Raw genomic sequence first — 18335 nt, forward strand, 5'->3', positions numbered from 1 at the left:
AAATTTTGAAGAAATGCAAAAGATTTTGTTTCATGTTTACAAAGTAATGAATTTAATGTTTTTTATTTTAAATTTTGCCTTCACATATTTAAAAGTAGCAAAATTTGTATATAATTTTTTTCTAACTTTTTAATATTTTATGTGTTAAAAATCAAAATGTTCCTTACATATCAAACGTTTTTGATTCATCACCTAATCATCAAGTAAAAGAAAATGAACAAAAAAAGCTAAAAGAAAAATAGAATTTCAAAAAATAAGTGAAATGCACCCGTAGAGTCAAACGCCAGGAGAATTTTTCAGACATTTCCAAGAAAGACATTAACAATTTAAATTCCATAATGCCAGAATTTGTGTCACAGGATAAAAATTGTATTACGTTTATCATTTTAAAATATTACTGGTTTCATAGAGGATATTAATTGTAGGCTAATGAGTTTTCATGACTTACAAAGTGGGCTCCCCCTACCAAGCTAGAAAACTACTCACACCTGAGAGTATACTATATCTCTACAAAACCACCATTCACCCATGTATGGAGCATTGTTGACACATCTGGGCTGGTGCTCCAACCATTAATCTCTCCCTCTTGGACAAGATGCAACAAGAATCTATCCTAATAAGATTTCATACTGTCTACGAAATTTTATCCCATGTCTTATTGCTACTATGTTGCACCTCTTTGTTTTATACGTACTTCTACAGAATGTGCTGACAAACTTGCTGACCTTGTGCCTTCCCACTTCATTGTACGGGTCTCTAGATGCCTGAAGGCTTTCCACTAATAGTTTCCTTGAATTGCTCACTTCAAGAACTTCTTCCCTGTTCCCAAGTGTACCAACATCAATGTTGGTTTTGATAGTGTGTAATTATGAAAAAAAAGACATTTGATAGTGTGTAATTATGAAAAAAAGACATTTGATAGTGTGTAATTATGAAAAAAAGACATTTGATAGTGTGTAATTATGAAAAAAAGACATTTGATAGTGTGTAATTATGAAAAAAAGACATTTGATAGTGTGTAATTATGAAAAAAAGACATTTGATAGTGTGTAATTATGAAAAAAAGACATTTGATAGTGTGTATTATGAAAAAGGACATTTTATTAATTAACTATTTTATTTCTTTTTAATTCAATCATTGTTTTGATTCAAATATAAACAAATCGTTCTGGTTTAGAATATCGTTTTTTTCCTGGACAAATATTTAGCAATTGTATTCAAGTGTTCCTTCCAGAAATTTAACAGTTCTGTGAATAAGCATCTCTCTGCACAAGGGGCTACTGTGGATTAGCGGTCACCTATAAATCTGACTGCTTATCCACAGTAGCCCCTTATAATCATAAAAAAGTAAAAAAATTTTTAAAAAACTTTAGTGTTTGGAAAATGAAACCAAGAGTTGTTGCAAAAAGGAATATCAAATGGACTTGACATTTTTTATGATACAAAAATGGAGTTATTACATGTGGTTTTCATTTACACAATCAAATATCTTTTGCTGATGAAAGCAAGTTTTTTAATTTATTATGATGCCATGTATTGAATGATGAAAAAGGGTTTGTAACCTTAGAATGAATTACATGACTACAACTGGAAACTTTTAGGAAAGGTTTTCGATGAAGCAAAAGAACAGGCAACTCAAAATCTGCAAATATTGTCAGCTAAAAAATTTGGAAAAAAAAAAAAAAAAAAAAAAAATCAAAAAACAAATCATAGTTTTTAAAAAACCAAAAACAAATTCAAAACGGTGAAACAATAAAATTATATAATTTTATGCAAAAACAAAATGCAAATTTTTTCACTTAATATTATTTGTTGTCAACCGAGTCACTAGGTGTATCAGAATTTGGGGGGAATTTTTGACACCCCTAACAGAAAACTGCGAATAAAATATAGAAAACTCGTAATTTCTTTCCAAAGTGGGTTATTTATTGTTTAAAAAATAATAGAAACATTATTTTTCATTTAAAAAAAAAACAGTGTTTACAAAGTGCGTGCGTGCGTTCAGGCAGCCATTTTTTTACGTAACGAAATCAATTGATTTTTACGAGCTGAATATTTTTCAATTTTTAAACTTTAAAAATCTATCAAAATTTTTCTATTGGTTCAATTTGTACGTTTTTTTTTCAGGGTGAATGTGAAATTTTATGCTCTTTCCAATAAACTGAATATAATATTTTAGACAAACGTTGTTTTATAAATCCCCCCCCCCATTTTGAAATGTCTGAGAATTTTAATAATTTTTGTGCGCAAGTTTTATATATCACAAATTGAAGATAAAACATCAATAAATAAAATAATCAAATTTAAAACAAAAAAAAAAGAACAGTTATGTGCAAATTTACCTGTAAAGTCCAAAGTGTAATCCTTTTTTTTTCGATAACCACGTTGTTTTTTTGTTTAAGTGGAAGCTTATTTTTTGTTTAGAATTTTCCAGTAAATATTTTTCGGTCAGTGTATATTTTTATATTTAATTCCTGCTTTTCTTTTTTTTCGATATAAAAAAAAAAAAAAGACGATACCAAATAATGCAGATTTATTGTATAATAAATCAAAAATTCAGGTATTTCTTTGAGATATTAAAAAAAAAAATATTACATTTACTCTGCTCGTTAATCTGTAATCCGTGTAAATCCAAAACTATAAGATACCAGTTTTCACGTATGGTAGCATAAAAACGCCACAAGTAAAAAAAAAAAAAAAAAAAAAAAAAAAAAAAGGACGATAAGTTAACTTATCGTCCTTTTAAAGGGAGATAACTTATCTCCCTTTGGTATTTATAAGTCGGACAGAAAATCCATAAGGATTCTTTTAAACTGGTCGACACTGTTGCTAACCCACGTCCACGTTCTGTGTTAAGAATTTCAGTCTCTGGTTTCTTTTTGCAATTATTACAAATTTTATCCATATCGGTATTTCCATTTATTATATATTGACTTCTGTTACGACTACGCAACTGTTTAGTGTTTCGTTTTATTTATATAGTTTTTGCATACCTCAGACTTATTTACTTGTCTTTAAAGAATTACGGCCAAATTGTGTTCATTGCCCACCCCCCAATGTAGCCACAAAGTGAGTTCCCATTTGACGTTACATTATTATAGAAAAGTGACTCCCCACTTTCTGACCACTAAAATTTCTTATCTTGGAAACTACAAGTTTCGTTTGCCATATACATAAATGGTTATTTCCGTTTTCAGCGCCCCCGAAAACCTTTAAAAGTGGAAAATTTGAAGGAATATAATCCCATATCGAGATTACTAACATTTCTGAATTAGTGTTTTTTTTTACACTTATAGGCTCCCGTAGATATAACGAAGTGAAAATCTTAACATCCGGTTTCTTTAATGGACGATGTCGGTACAATTTATCCTGACATGTGGTTGAAAAATCCTTCCATTTAAAAAATACATGGATTATAATACATAAATATGAATAAATTCTCATACAGGAAGATTAAAAGAAAGCATATCTTAGTCCTGGGGAACAGGTAAGTGATGTTTTGCCAGTTAAATAAATATCATAAGATTCAACTCGTGTTATTTGTTCGACATTCCGTGAAATTACAAGTGAAGAAATCCAAGGAAAAATAAATAAAATTGTTTATTTCTCTATTAAAGCTTTTATGATATTAAAATTTGGTCTTTGCTCGTTTTATTGAAATAAAATTTACGGGTTTAAATTACATTTTTATATTGTTATAATCTGATAGACGTATAGGTGTCTATTCAAACAAATGTTTGTTATGGCGACTTGGCCAAAAATTCTGATACACCTACAGAGTCACCTGTTCTGATTTACTAGATTTTTTACTTTGCGATTTTTTTTTTTTTTAATATGAAATTAAATATGTGGAAAGTGATGATCAGTTGTGTTGGAAAGTCTAAAAAAAAAAAAAAAAAAAAAAAAAAGTTTTCCTGTTCAGTTTTTGGAAAAGGAGTTTGGTGCAACTCAATTTTTTATGACACTTGCAAGAATTATGTATAAAAAAGTGCAGAGGAATCACTAGTGGGTTGAGAAGATAAAAAATTTGTGTGCAAGAAATGTGCAAGTCAATGAAAAAATAAATGAAAATTTAGATGCAGAGAAAGTATATTTGAATGGTGAAGCTATTGAAATTTTGTTTGAAGATTGGTTATTCATTATTTGGATTCATCAAACTACTGGTCTCATCTTGAGTGTCATTGTTACATTTTCGGTCGATGTAACCTCAGACCTTTATGTGTATCTTGTCGAACTCAGGAATGTTTCTGACAAACTCTAGAATTTGGACACTGCACCACGGATTACAGTACTTCAAAAAATCAGTTGTAATTCTCCTGAAGGTTGAAAGTTCAATTCTCAGTGTGGGCAACTAAAAAAATACAATTGTGACTTACTTAGGACCTCTATCCAGTCATGGCTGATGGAATGAGAACATGCTATCCCCGTGAAGTAAATAATGGGTTCCGTTTTAAATTCCACAGAGTCCAACAAGAAGGTCAGAGGTTATATATGTTGTGAAAATGAGACTCAAGATGAAAACTGTACTCCGATGAATCTAAATATCCTATTGAAATTCTCCAGAGGTTTTGTTACCTGGGTGATACCATTGGAGCATAAGGAAGAACAGACGCTAGTGCAATTGCGTTATCGATCAAAGAAAAGGTCTATCAAGCACTGATCACGTATGGATGTAAAACTCGGCCAGTGAAGATTGAGAATATGAGTTACATGGGAGAGAAATGATGCGAGAACGATACACTATAATAATGTAATAGGAGTTTTAAAGACAGGTTTAGATGTGATGACCTCAGAGGAAGATTAAATTTGGGCAGCATAGAGAAATGTATGCAGGACGGAAGACTGAAACTAAAATAAAAGTTAATGAAACAAATTTCTTGTTTACGAAATCATGTAAACCAAGGAGAAATTATTTTAGCACCATTTTTAAGGAATCCTGTTTCTCTTCAGTACAAGCGACGACTCTTCAACCAAACAAATTCTCAACGATTGATAATCATAAGATATATCCAAGTATAAATCACTACAATATACTTAAAATCCAGTGAACATTAATTATTAATGTTTGTCGTCTTGGAGACAAGAATACACCAATTGTTGCATTACCATCAGTTTAACACCTATTTTATATATTTTATTACAACGATCAAAAAAAATTAGTGTTGATTTGAAGAACATCATTTGTGTTTCTTGGTAAATAAACTATTCTTTTTTTAATAGCTTGATATCATTTTTACTAATATCGACATTTTATATTATAGAATTACATGGGTTCTAAATTTTAGCATTGAATGCTGGTGCTAACGCCAACCGGATAATGAAATGCATGTTAAGGCTTACCATGGCTCACTAAATGATGAGCAGGTTATCTCTGGCCATCTGCAGTGGCATGTAGGGGAAGAGAGACATCCAATTTTCTCGATATTAAAACTTTGGTCTACAGAACCTACCATCAAAGCGTGGGGATATCTAGCTTTCTCCCACTGTAACAAATGTGAAAAAGGGCCGGAAAGTAGGATTGAAAAAGTCAGTGCTCCAGAGAAGGAGCCCTCTTACTTTGCTAAAAATGCCTGTGCAGCTCCGTCTGCATTCCGACAGGGCGTCTCAGGCGATTAGCAATAGACTGACCCCTTCTGAAAGAAAGAAGGCAAAACCTGGGAGGGTGGACCTCCTAGAACTGCACAGAACCAACATTACACCGCAATCAACATGGACCAGATCATTACAAAAATGGTTTAATCTGTTGATTTTGGAATCGAGGATAAAAATTCCGGGCTGAGTTTCATTCCTCTAACCAAAGTGGAATATTGTAATTCACAACGCCACTTATTGGTCCTGATTAAAAACTTAGCAACCTGAAGATAAAGTCAATATATTTTAAGTCCTGCCAACAAAGGAGGGGGTCCAAAATGTAGAAATGTTTTGGTCTAATTTCTCTAAAATTGTTATAAACTGATATTCTTTAACTGAATTCCAAGTGATGTTTGTCGATTTAATGAAAATAATTACAGATTGTTTTCTTAAAAAGTAATCGCATACAAAATTAATTGAAGAAAAAAAAAACCCGGTTTTCACAATTTACTCACCAGTCAATTACATTTGTTCTAATAAAAATTTGTTCTAATAAAAATGATTTTAAGTATAGAACATCCGGAGTGAATGATTGAATATATTTTGTAAAAAAAAAAAAAAAAAAAAAAAAAAAAAAAAAATTCTCTTACTCTTTCTCTCTCCATGAACCATTTACTTTTTTTCTTTTCCTTCAGAAAAAAAAAAATCTTATTTTCGCCATAAACCAAAACCATTCTCATGTCTGACTGCGAGACTAACAACAAAGGCGACTTCATAAAAATGATGGAAGATTTGATTGACGAGTCGAGCCAGAATTGCGATTGAATAAGAATTGGATACAAATTCACCCACACCCTTTTTACTTGGGTTTTGTGTGAAATTGCACCCCTAGCCAGAGTAGAAACCATGCTCTTGACGCTAAATAAATAAATAAAAAATAATACATTTCAAGCGAGAGAGAGAGAGAGAGGATGGTAAAGAGAGATGAGGAGGAAGGGTAAGAGAGGTTCTACCTGTTTAAAAGGCCAACACAAACAAGTAAATCCCAAGGCGAGGAGGAGGAGCACAATTCCACAAGCTATTTACATTTTTAGGTCACAACTCATCGTGGCGCATGAAAGGGCAAAAACATCCCATAATTTTTTGACACAAACTTTATACAACTTTTATAGCGTGTTAGAAACGAAATCACTTTAGAAAGCGATTCTCATTTATCCAAACTACAAATTTAAAATCTTTAATAACATAAAAAAAAAAAAAAACTGAATCCAAGAATATTTTTTCATTGCAAATGCTTTTTGCTTTTTATAAAATATTTTCTTCGAAAACAGATTTGTTTGCAAAATTAAAAAAAAAAATGTCTAATAATTGTTTTCATAAATTGCAAATGCGTTACGAAATTAATTCAGATAAAAAAATAAAAAATAAGGTATGTTTTCCTAGCGTAGTATAAATACATCCAATCTTCCCATGTAAAGAACAGCTTTCGAGGTTTGGGGGAGGGGGTTATTCCGAAAGCCGCTCATAACGTGGGAAGGTTTGGGGGGGGTTATACTAGGCTGGGTACTCTCGTAAAAAAATACCAAAAAATAACATTCTTGTTTAAGGAAATTCTAATCAGAATTATTTCGATGCCATTTTGTCAAACACATCAGATTAGGACATTTTTAGCAATTCCACAAATTAAGAAATAGTTTTACCGATTTATATCATCCACAAAAGAAATGTCATTTCTTTCGTCGAAAGTATTTTTATAAAGAATGTTTTATATTATAGTACAAAAATGAGCAAAAATAAAACACGTTCGATAAAAATTAAAATCAGACGGGCGGTAGCGGATTGCGTAACTCTTACTTCATTAACTCCTCGCTCGTGCATCCTTAGAAAGGGTATCTATCCACTGTCGTTTGTGGCCAATATATATATATATATATATATATATATATATATATATATATATATATATGCATATGCAATAATTTTAAGAGTAAAAACACGAAATCAGGTTCTGAAATGGACGATTGTTTTCTTCCGGTTTTCCAGTTGGAGGAAGAAACAAACTCTTGTTTGTAAAGAGAGAGATGGGGGGGGGCAATCTGGGAGAGAAAAAAACGCCCCACCCACGGAAGATGAAGAGGGGGGGGGTGATATAAAGAGCGTGGCGAGTTGTGTCCTTATTTGCATAGAAAACGGTGACGCATCCACGCCGAGGAGCGGCGCCATATTTTAGATTAGCACAACTTACTAGTAGTAGTAGTGGTGGTTGTGGTGGTAGTCGTCGAACAAAGCGAAAGAGAATAAATAAAAAGCAACGTTGTCGTAAGCCGCCTTTTTAAAAGCTACTCGAGCGATTTTATAACATGAGAGCATATCTCGTTTTATTAGATGGGTTCATTCTGATGCCCCCCCCCCCCCGCTCGCCTGCCGACATTAAATCAACCTTGTGTCATCGAGAGATGAAGGAGGTGGTTATTATTCTTAGTCAAATAAATACCAACATAAGTCGCAGTCATGCTTCTCCAGTGGCCAGACAAGGTTCCATACGCACTTGCATATGGAGAGAAGAGAGAAATAAACAATTTAAATTACATGTTTCTTCTCTCCCACTTCGAAATAACTAGTGCTGCTGCTGCTGCTGCCCCCACCTCTAACCGCAATAACAATAACAGTAGTAGAAATATTAGGTAGAAAAGCCTATGAACGCACAAGCACAACATCTAACAACACAAGGGAATAGAGAAAGCCACAAAACTACGTCCTTTCTGAGAGAGAAACCAGTCCGAACTTGTGTAAATAGAAAAACAATTCTATAAAGAATCAGGAAATTTTTAAAACAAAATCGAGGCATCTGAAATATATTTGGTGTTCTAAAATAAATCAGTTTTTATGTTTTGGTTAAATATTCGATTATTTCTCACATTGAATTTTTTTTTTATTTACTATTATATTCATAGTAAATAAAAATTCAATGTGAACTCAAAGTTACGTATTGACGAAAGAATTGAAGGGTTCAAATTAACTATGTTAAGATTTGCTCTTTGAATGAAGCCTTGATCAATATAAATAAGATTTCATTTTTAATCCCCCCCTCAAAGATAAATTCTAAAATAAATAAACCCACATCAAATATTTATTCTTTAAATGAAGCGTTGATCAACATAAATGATTTATTTTTTTTAAAAGATAAATTCTAAAAAAAAAAAAAATAAATAAATAGTAATAACACTTCCAAATCAAATACTTTTAAAGTTAATTTTTGTGTTTATTCAACGAGTCTTTTTCAATTTTCAAACCACAAACATAAGCAACTATAAAATAAAAATGTTCAGTTCGAAATATGCAGAGTGCACCCACATGGGGAAGATCCTTGGTTGTCGAAATGTTAAAAACACAACTAAGATGAGAATAGTAGTCGGAATGATCAATTCTCATTCGAAAGTTTGCGAAATTTTCTAAAATTAATTTGTTTGGCGATAAATCCATTTCATTTCTATATTTAAACATATTTTTTTGTGAATAAAAAATACAAATTAATATCAGCAACAAAACTAAATGACACTAGAAAAAAAAAAAAAGGTATTAGTGAGTGCACTTTAAAAAGCCATTCTTAACATGGGGAGGGTGTTTTGTACCTATTCTATACTTTAACCTTACAATTGAATAAAAAAAAAAAAAACTTTAATTAAACTTGGAAATACGATTTAAAAAAATAGCGCGGATCAGTAAGTGCACTAGCACCGGAAAAAAAAAAGCAAATAAAAAATATTTGTGGAAAAAAAAAACATTAATTTAAAATTTAATTTGACAATATTAAAAATTACGTTTTTTTTTAGTAAAAAAAAAAATAAATAAATAAAATAAAAATTTTTAAAACGTGTTTGTCCAAACAAATCTTATTTCCCTTTTTTTTTTATGGAAAGTATAAAAACTAAATTTAAAGTCACGTTTTGTTTGTGTGTGTGTGTGGGGGGGGGTTATAAAAACATTTTAAACAATTTCTTTCAAAATAAAAAGTCGATAACATATGGCCAACATTTAACAAAGAGCAAAAAAATTTTAAGATCAAAAATTTGTTTTGAAAATCAATGGTTTTCAATTAACTTTTATGAATTCGAGGTTTGAACAAATAAATGAAAACCTTCAAATTTTAATAAAATGTTTTTATTGCATTAAACTCAGTTTCAATTCAATTATGAAAACTTGAAAGCAAAAATATTCGAAATGGTCTTTATAGAAACGTGGAAAACAAATTTACATTTTAACCAGTCTTGTCTAAAATTAAAGTGTGGTATCTGTTCAGTCTGAAGAGGTCACCCCTCTCTGACATTATCTCCCTTTTGTGGGGAGCTGATGTAAACTTGATTGCATAATACGTCCTTATTGAAAATGACAACGAGAATAGTGTTTACATTTTTAACTAAAATGCCCCTTTTTGGAAAAGGGCAACTGGATATCGCCCACACTGATAATCAACTTTGTGGTTGATTTTGCCCTCGTGGGGAGAGATTATGGACAATCAAAATTATCGAGAAGTTCGAAAAATATGTACAAAAAAAGGGACTCCTCGGAATGATTCTATGTTAACTATTTTAAAAGTGAAGATCTAAGAAGAATTGTTTTCAGTCGGAGTGGTTGGTGAATAAATTAGGGTTCCTTTTTTTTTTTTTTTTAAACTTTATTTATTGTGTGCAGAAAAGTGTGTGTGCGTGCGGGGGATATGTTGGGAGAGCACTCAGACACACTAACGTCGACAATTTGAATCAAATTATATTAAAACAATATTTTTAATTTTCGGGTGAAAATAAATTGGGGGATCTAAAAATTGATTAATAATGTATATATATATATAGAGAGAGAGAAAGAAAAGAAAGAGGAGGGTGAAAATGTTTTCGTCTAAAAGAATGTCGGACAAAACAAAAGAATTTGATAATCGAGTGATGGAACAAGTGCACGGGAAGGAGGGGGAGAGAAACCAATGTGCCATTTTCAAACTAGATTTTTCTTTTTTCTTTTTTTTAAATCTTGACAAGATTTTATCCATTTTAATCTTTTCTGAGAAAAAAATGAACCGAGAATATTTTGTATTTTATTTTAATAAAAACAGAAATTACCCCCACCCTTCCTTGTCAATTGCAGATGGAGTAGGAGGAGGAGGAGGACTGTTGAAAGAAAAGCTTCAGATTACGCCATGGAAGGAGAGAAGAAAGAAATAGCGAAGGACGAATAGATGAGAAAAAGAACGAAAAAACCGTCCGACCCGAGGTTTTTTTTTAAGAGGGGAGGATAGGGGGTATTTATTCATAATAAAGAAAAAGATTTTCGTTTTTGATTGAATAGAGAAAGGAAAAAAATATAAGAAATGCTATTTATATTCAGATTTTTGCAAGTTTTTTTTTTTTTTTCAACGATAGGTGGAAATATAACTGCTCGCCTCCCCACGAGAGAAAATTCAAAATCCACAAAAATAGGCACTTTGAAAAAAAAAAAAAAAAAAAAAAAAGCTTGTCTTGTCGGCACTTCGCAAAATGAGGACGACAAATCTATCTCCCTTCCTGAAGGGAGTAGGTCATGCCTGGAGGAAGGAGAATAATCAACTACAGAGACCGAACAGATATTACACTTTGATGTTAGTTTGGAGATCGCAAATTTAAAGCGATAAATTAATTAAAAAAGTTTTTTTTAATGTTTCAGTGTAGAAAATTTTAAAGATATAAAGATGATAAAACCAACGGGGAAAAAATAATCTAAATAAAAACTTGCAATGAAAGAATTAGATTTCTTTAAAATATTTTGCGAAACGAATACAACCGACATTGACAGTCAACAAAAACATGGACGACGCGGCGGGCGACGAAAAGGACGAGTCCATTTTCATTTGGACGAGTCGAAATTGAATAAAAAAAAAAAGAAAATGGGGAATGTAGGATAGAACAGACGTGGGAAAAGAAAAAGGGGAGGGGGGGGCAGATATAGGCAGAAACAAAATGCTTGAAAACAAATTTATAAGAAAAAATATATAAAAAAAAAATATTTAAAGAATGCATTTTTTTTTCAATTGATGAAATAAAAAATGGAGGGAAAACATTTTTTTCAGTCGCAAAAAGAAAATATCTTTAAATTAAAAATCTTGTTTACAAATTATAACTATCTAATATTAGATTTTTTTTTTTTTTTTTTTTTTTTTTTTAGGAACAGATTTCTAGTGGGTGAATGAATAACTCGTGCTTAACATTACAGTGCCGGTCTTTCATCGAAATAGGGGGAAAAAAGAAATGCCGAGGACGATAATATACAAATACAATTTTTCAGCATGAACGTTTAATCTTCTGTTTTGACAGGAACTTTAATTTATATAATTTATGTTGAAAAACAAAATGTTTACAAAACAATTAGGCACACGGTCAATAACTGATTTTGTTTTAATTTTATTACAAAGAATCCCAGAAAAAAAAAAAAAAAATCCTTCCCCTCCTAGAATGTAAAAAAAAAAAAAAATCGTTCCTACTCCTTTTTTTTCTTTTCTAATAAATTCTAATATAATTCGAGAAAACAATAACATTTCAGGATGTTTTATTTAAAAAAAAAAAAGGGGGGGGTAACATTTCCCCCCATGTTCCAAACGAAACGACCTTCCCCTTGTGAATAGCGATTATTATGGAGGAGGGAGGGGGCAACAAAAAAAAAACAATTTGACAACCAGCCAACAAGATTTATTTTTTAATAAAATTTGTTTTTTATATCCTCTAGTAAATACAATTTATATTATAGAAAAAAAAAAAAAATAGGGGAAAAAAAGTGTTTGCAAATCTTTCTAGTTTTGTTTGTTTCATCTAAACCCTCCCTCCAATTTTATTTGCTTTTCTCCTCAGCTACATTTTTTTTTTTACCAATGTTATATACAAACATGCTAATCGGAAATGGGGAGCAAAATCTTGTTTCCATTGTGTTTTTCAGCTTCAAATGATATTTTAAAACATATTTTATGTCGAAAATGAAAATAAAAAATATAATCCTAACAATGGATTCGATTTGGACGTTGACAACCAAACTATTTCTGCTTTTTTTCTGTTTCGAGAAAAATAATAAACGAACTTCATACAAAAGCAAAAAATAAAATCCTTTTTACTTTCGGTCGACATTAAAATGCTTAAGGGTTGATATGCCGTAAAATATTGCATTTAATTTATTTTTAAATACAAAAAAAATTCTTCGTTCTTCTAAGCAATCACATTTTTTATTATTTCAAGATTTTAATAAATTTCAATTAATCGACGAACGAGTGCGAAAAAATATTTTTTAATAATCGGTAGAAAACGTGATGTCGATGATAGAAAGAAAAGTGGAGGGACGAAAATAATCATGGTGGCCATAAGACACCGAGGGGAGGGGGCAAATTAAATAAAAATACATTATCGGGTCCAAATATTTGCTATTATTTCTTTTATAAAATGAATTTTAAAGTTAAAAACAAAAATTAACCATTACAAGAAAGAAAATTAAGAGGTTCAGGTTCACAAAATTTATTTTGTTAAATCTTTCTAGAGGAAAAGATTCGAAATTTTACAGTATTTGAAATGACTTTGAGGACAAGTCTCCAAAAAATGTTTTTTGTTAAGAGAAATTTAAACGAAGTTCAATTTTAAAAACATTAAACGAGAAATGAAAAAAATGTGAAAACGTGTTTACAAAAAAAAAAAAAAAGAAAAAAAGCATCTGCCGATGTTTTGAAAATCGTATTTTTCTAAAAACCAAAAACAAAAAAAAAAACAAAAAATTAGATTAAATGAAAGAAAATCTACGAAGAATATAGAAATAAAATCGGAAGGAAAAAAGGGGTAAAATCCGATCGTCCAAAAGGAAATCGACAATTTTAGAATTAAAAAAAGAAAAATAGCAGTAGTGGATGTACCACGACCAAACATCAAACTGGCAGGTCAAAAACGAACACGACGACAGAATTACTTTTTTTCGCCATTCAAAAACATTATTTAAGCGAAATAAGTTGCGCGAAAATATAACGAAACATCTACGGAATAATAGGTGAAAATTTTACCTTTCAACATGGGATGATGACGACGATTTCTGCCTCAGTGTAAGAAAGGGCCAGCCAGCGAGAATCACCAGCGGCACCATTAGCTACGTATTCATTCCAAAACTTGTAACAACATTTGGAAATCCCTTACGTCATAAAATCCAGCCAATCAGCATCGAGCGGCCATTTTGAACACCAATCGAAAGCCCCAGTCTTCCGGGTTTTCAGTCAGTCGAGCCGTTGTCTTCCAATATGAAAACATCACTCTCTTTCATTTACAAAATAAACCTTAAAAAGAAAAACTAATATCCACAGCAACAGAAAATGATCGAAACACAGTAAGACATGATTTTATTGCCAGTAAAGACTACTTTCCGAGAGAAGTAAGGCTAAAACAAAACTATCAATTTGTTAAAGTTATTTTAATGAATATAGTAGTGACTTCATAGTATCCATTACAAAAAATACTTTAATTTTAAAATTAAAAAAAATCTCTATCGCTACTATTACGTAGAAGGGACTTGTGTGTGTGTGTGTGAATGGGTTCTCTATGAACTTGGAAGCGGCTGGGCCGATTTTTATCAAATTTCACATGAAGGTACATTATGTATGTGCCTGATAGTGTTCTTAGATAGGTTTTGTATCGGAATATCGATAATCGAAAAAATCCGATGAAAGAAGAAATAGACGATTAAAGTTAACACTTTACACAGCCTAACGTTACAAGTATATTTGAGAAGCTAATGGTGCCGCTGGTCATTCTCGCTGGCTGGCCTTTTCTTACACTGAGGCAAAAATCGTTGTCATCATCCCATGTTGAAAGGACCGAGATATAAAATCAAATAGTAGGTCCTTTCATATTACAGGGGCACGTTCAAAATTAATGTTTCTGTTTAAAGGACAATACTTGACTTTCATTTTAAACTTAAAATCAAACCATTATCACTGCACAAGCAGTTAGGCCAGGCATATAAAATCAATAGTAGGTTCTCTGATAAGACAGGGGCACATTGAAAATGCATAATACTTGAGTTTTGCATTTTAAACTTTAATTCAAGACATTATATATGAAAAATAATTTTATAAAATCAACAGTAGGTTCAGTGCAATGTAAACTACAATATATTGACTAAATCACTGCGGGGAGGCATGTGAAACTTTCTCCTTATGCACCAAGATGGATCTCCAACTAGAGCAAGCAATCAATCGATTTGATTTAAAAATGGGCAATATCCCCGATTTCGATGACAATAAACATATGAGAGTATAAAGCATTCGTTGATCATCATTCAATCCCGGGCAACGTCGGGTCTCCCTACTAGTATTGGTGATTATAAAGTCAGTCTATTTACCTGCCTTTCTATGCAAACTTTGGTAGTGGAGAATCCAGTGCCCCAAACTGGGACATTTTCAATTGATGTAAAAAAGGCGATCAGTAATAAATTAATTCAAAAGAAGGTGTAATGCCAGAAAGGATGGTCTGAAACCGAATAGAACCAAAATCCACTCTGTGCCAGATCTAGCAAGAAGTGCAAAAGAAAATGATTTGCTTCAACAGCAACGTTAAAAGTTTTCAGATGTGAGAAAAAGTTGTTTTTTTTCATCTGCGCAAAAAATGTTAATTGTCATGAAAATGACATAAAAAGCACAAAAAAATGTTAACATTTTTGTGCGTTTTATGCGATTTTCATGCTTTTTTGAATAGAACTCAACTTATAAAAAAAAAATACAGAAAATATGAGAATCATTCCAAAAGTAAAGCCTCTTATATTTTCGTATTATTTGGATTTATCAGACTACTGTTTTTATCTTTAGTGTGATTTTCACGTTTCGGTTGATGTAACCTCTGACAGGTGTATTTTGTCAAACTCCAGAATTTGGACAGATTTGAAACGGAACCGTTTATTTACTTCATGGAGGTAACATGCTCTTGTTCTGTCAGTTATTGTCGCAAGGGTCCATGGCGCAGTATTTGGAAAAATGAATTGTGAAAGTAATATTCTCCTAAAGGTTCAATTCTCAGTGTGGGGGGACCAAAAACTACAATTGCAAATTACTTAGGACCTCTATCAAGTCATGGCTGACGGAACAAGAGTATACTACCCTCATGAAGTAAATAAAGGGTTTCATTTGAAATTCCATCTGAATTTCCAAGTTTGATTAGATACACCTGAAGAAGGTTGGAGGTTACATTGACCGAAACATTGTGAAAATCACAGTCAAGATGAGAATAATAGTTCGATAAATTCAAATAAAACGAATAACCAAGTCTCATCTAAAAAATTCAAAACCCTCTTGTTTTTTTATCTCAAAATGTCGAAGAGCTATGAAGACAGGAGTGGTACTGTTGTTGTAAGCCAGCTAACCACTCCTATGTTTGTAAGGGAAAATACACTGTTCATTGAAACCCGACACTCCCAGAAATACTTCACAATCGCGTGTGCTAAAAATAGCAACGACTGTTTTCAAGCAACAAAGAGAAAACACAAAATCTTTATCTTTCACAAACTAAACAAAAACAAAAGAACTATTTCAAACCATGATTAAAATAAATGCAGTTAATAAACACTGAAGATACTTTTAACTGTAAGTAATATGGTGTAAAATTAATTATAGTTAATCTGTAGTTCAGCGACACAATCACTGGTCGTGGAGCCTGTATTACCAATGGCTCTCCATAAAACTAGTGACTTTCACAGAAAATCTTCAGTTCAACTCAGGAGCTAGAAGCACTCCCATCTAGACTTGACAAGAGTCAAGTCGACATTGTCGCCGAGGATACTAGGAACAGCAGAACACAATGTGCACTCTACTCTCTATTGTTGTCCGCCTCCATTAATTCCCTCCCCCTTACAATCTGTCACACCAATTCCTGCTGCTTTCAGCGACTCCAGCTTACTTATGCAGTGCCTCTAGCTCACTCTAAAAAGCTCCCCAGCTCATTCCGACAGTTCCAATGCCTCCAGCCACTAGCTCCTGTGGCCGACTGATGTCCAGCTACCTGAACCAGTATCTACTGACATTCAGCTACCTGCTCCAGTGTTCACTGACATCTGACTACCCGTTCCAGTGCCCACTGATGTCCAACTATCCCTACCAGTGCCCACTTACGTCCAACTATCCGTACCAATGCCCACTGATGTCTAACTACCTGTTCCAGTGCCCACTGCCATCAAGCTATCAGTTCGTACCTAAAACATATATATTTGGTGGAAATCAATCCTGACGAGCTGTGAAGCCACTTGATGTAAGTAGCTAACAAGAACAAAAGATGATTATTATCAAGAGAAAGAATACCTGTTGCCAATAGGTTATTGACCTTGATCTTGAAAAAAAATTAATGGTATAGGTAGTAGGAAAGCACTCATCAGGGAGAGAGTTCCACAAGTCTGCAGTTCTTGGACAAGAGTCTACTGGAATAGGAAACTATATTGCAATAAGGTATTAAAACAGTGAATTAATGGAGACCATTCTAAGCAATTAACTTGGGACATCATACATTATATTCTTCATCTTTTCTTTCTCCTGTTTAATAAAGTAAAGCCAGTCTATTTCTCAACTATTGTTAACGATAACTATTTTTTACTACAAAATTTTTTTAATACAAAATCGATATTTGATTCTGATGAGTCATTTGCTTTTATTGAATGTTGAGCCATATTGTTAAGATGAATAAAATGTAATTTGCTTTTATTCTTTTGAGAATATAGTTTGTCCTGCTAGGAATATTTTTCCAATGTAGATTAAAATGGTCATCAGCTTTGCTCTCAGCACTGAAAATAATATATTGTTTCATTCATTATGAATATTACATTTCTATTCTTATCTAAACAGAGATTGAAAAAATCCAGGAAATCAATGAAAAGTTTTTAATTTCACAAATTTCACATTAGCAGCCTTACTTGATGTCACATCTTTTATAACCAGTGCTTCAACAAATTTCTGTCATTACTAACCAGCAGAGTGTTACCACTACCAAGAGAACAGTTCATACATGTATATGTATCCAGTATGAAGATGTATGGAAGTGAAGCCTGACCAGTGATGATTGAGGACATGTGTTGCATGGAGAGAAACAGTATGAGAATGATGTAGTGGATGTGTAATATAAGTCTTAAAGACAGGCTTAGACCTGTGACCTTAGAGGAAAATTATATCTGGACAGTATAGAGAGATATATGCAGATCAGGAGTCTTCATTGTTATACTTTTTCCACGCTTGAGTTGCTATTCACCTCCAAGTTTCACCTGAATCTCTTTCCACAAACTGAGCAGGAGACTTTACATTTTTTGATGACTTTTAATACAATCACTTTGGGCTTAGTAACAGTTACACTCCAATCTTTACTTTCAATAGCATTCTAAGTTTTAACTTAACAAATAGACCATTCATTGTTTCATAAGAAAGTTATGCATCATCAGCATGAAGCATCTCTTCTGGCCGACCCACATGAATCTCTATGCACAACACTTGTCTTTCCCTTGGCAACCCCTCAGCAGTGAGGATAGTGCCCATGTTCCGGGTTTTAGTGTGTGCAGAGGTGACCAACAAGGCTGATCCTCGCCTAGAACTGCCTTTCACAGTAAGGGCAGGCAGCTCCATTTCCATTTGGAAGGTTAGCTTGAAAGTGTCCTTCTCTTCTCCTTCTCTTTTTCTTCTCATAGATGTCTGCACATCAGTTGGCCTCGAAGGTTGCTGTGACTTTGGTGATGGTCTGCTTCCAGATTTGGCT

At 32.4% G+C, this 18335-nt stretch overlaps 1 protein-coding gene across 10 annotated transcripts in view; it reads right to left on the reverse strand.

The window, feature by feature from the left end:
• Positions 1-13743, reverse strand: part of LOC145245726 (paired amphipathic helix protein Sin3a-like) — a 173177-nt gene extending 159434 nt beyond the window's left edge. For 8 of the 10 annotated variants that reach the window (XM_080107278.1, XM_080107274.1, XM_080107277.1 and 5 more), the window contains exon 1: positions 13625-13743. The gene's annotated coding sequence lies outside the window, so the exon portion shown is untranslated. Of the gene's footprint in view, positions 1-7425; positions 7476-13624 lie in introns of those variants that run through there. The other 2 variants (XM_080107275.1, XM_080107273.1) reach the window with 2 other exon arrangements.
• Positions 13744-18335: the final 4592 nt, after the last annotated feature.

This window comes from Euprymna scolopes, chromosome 23 (assembly GCF_053919585.1).
Source record: "Euprymna scolopes isolate OS-2025 chromosome 23, ASM5391958v1, whole genome shotgun sequence".
Taxonomy (NCBI): Eukaryota; Metazoa; Mollusca; class Cephalopoda; order Sepiida; family Sepiolidae; genus Euprymna; species Euprymna scolopes.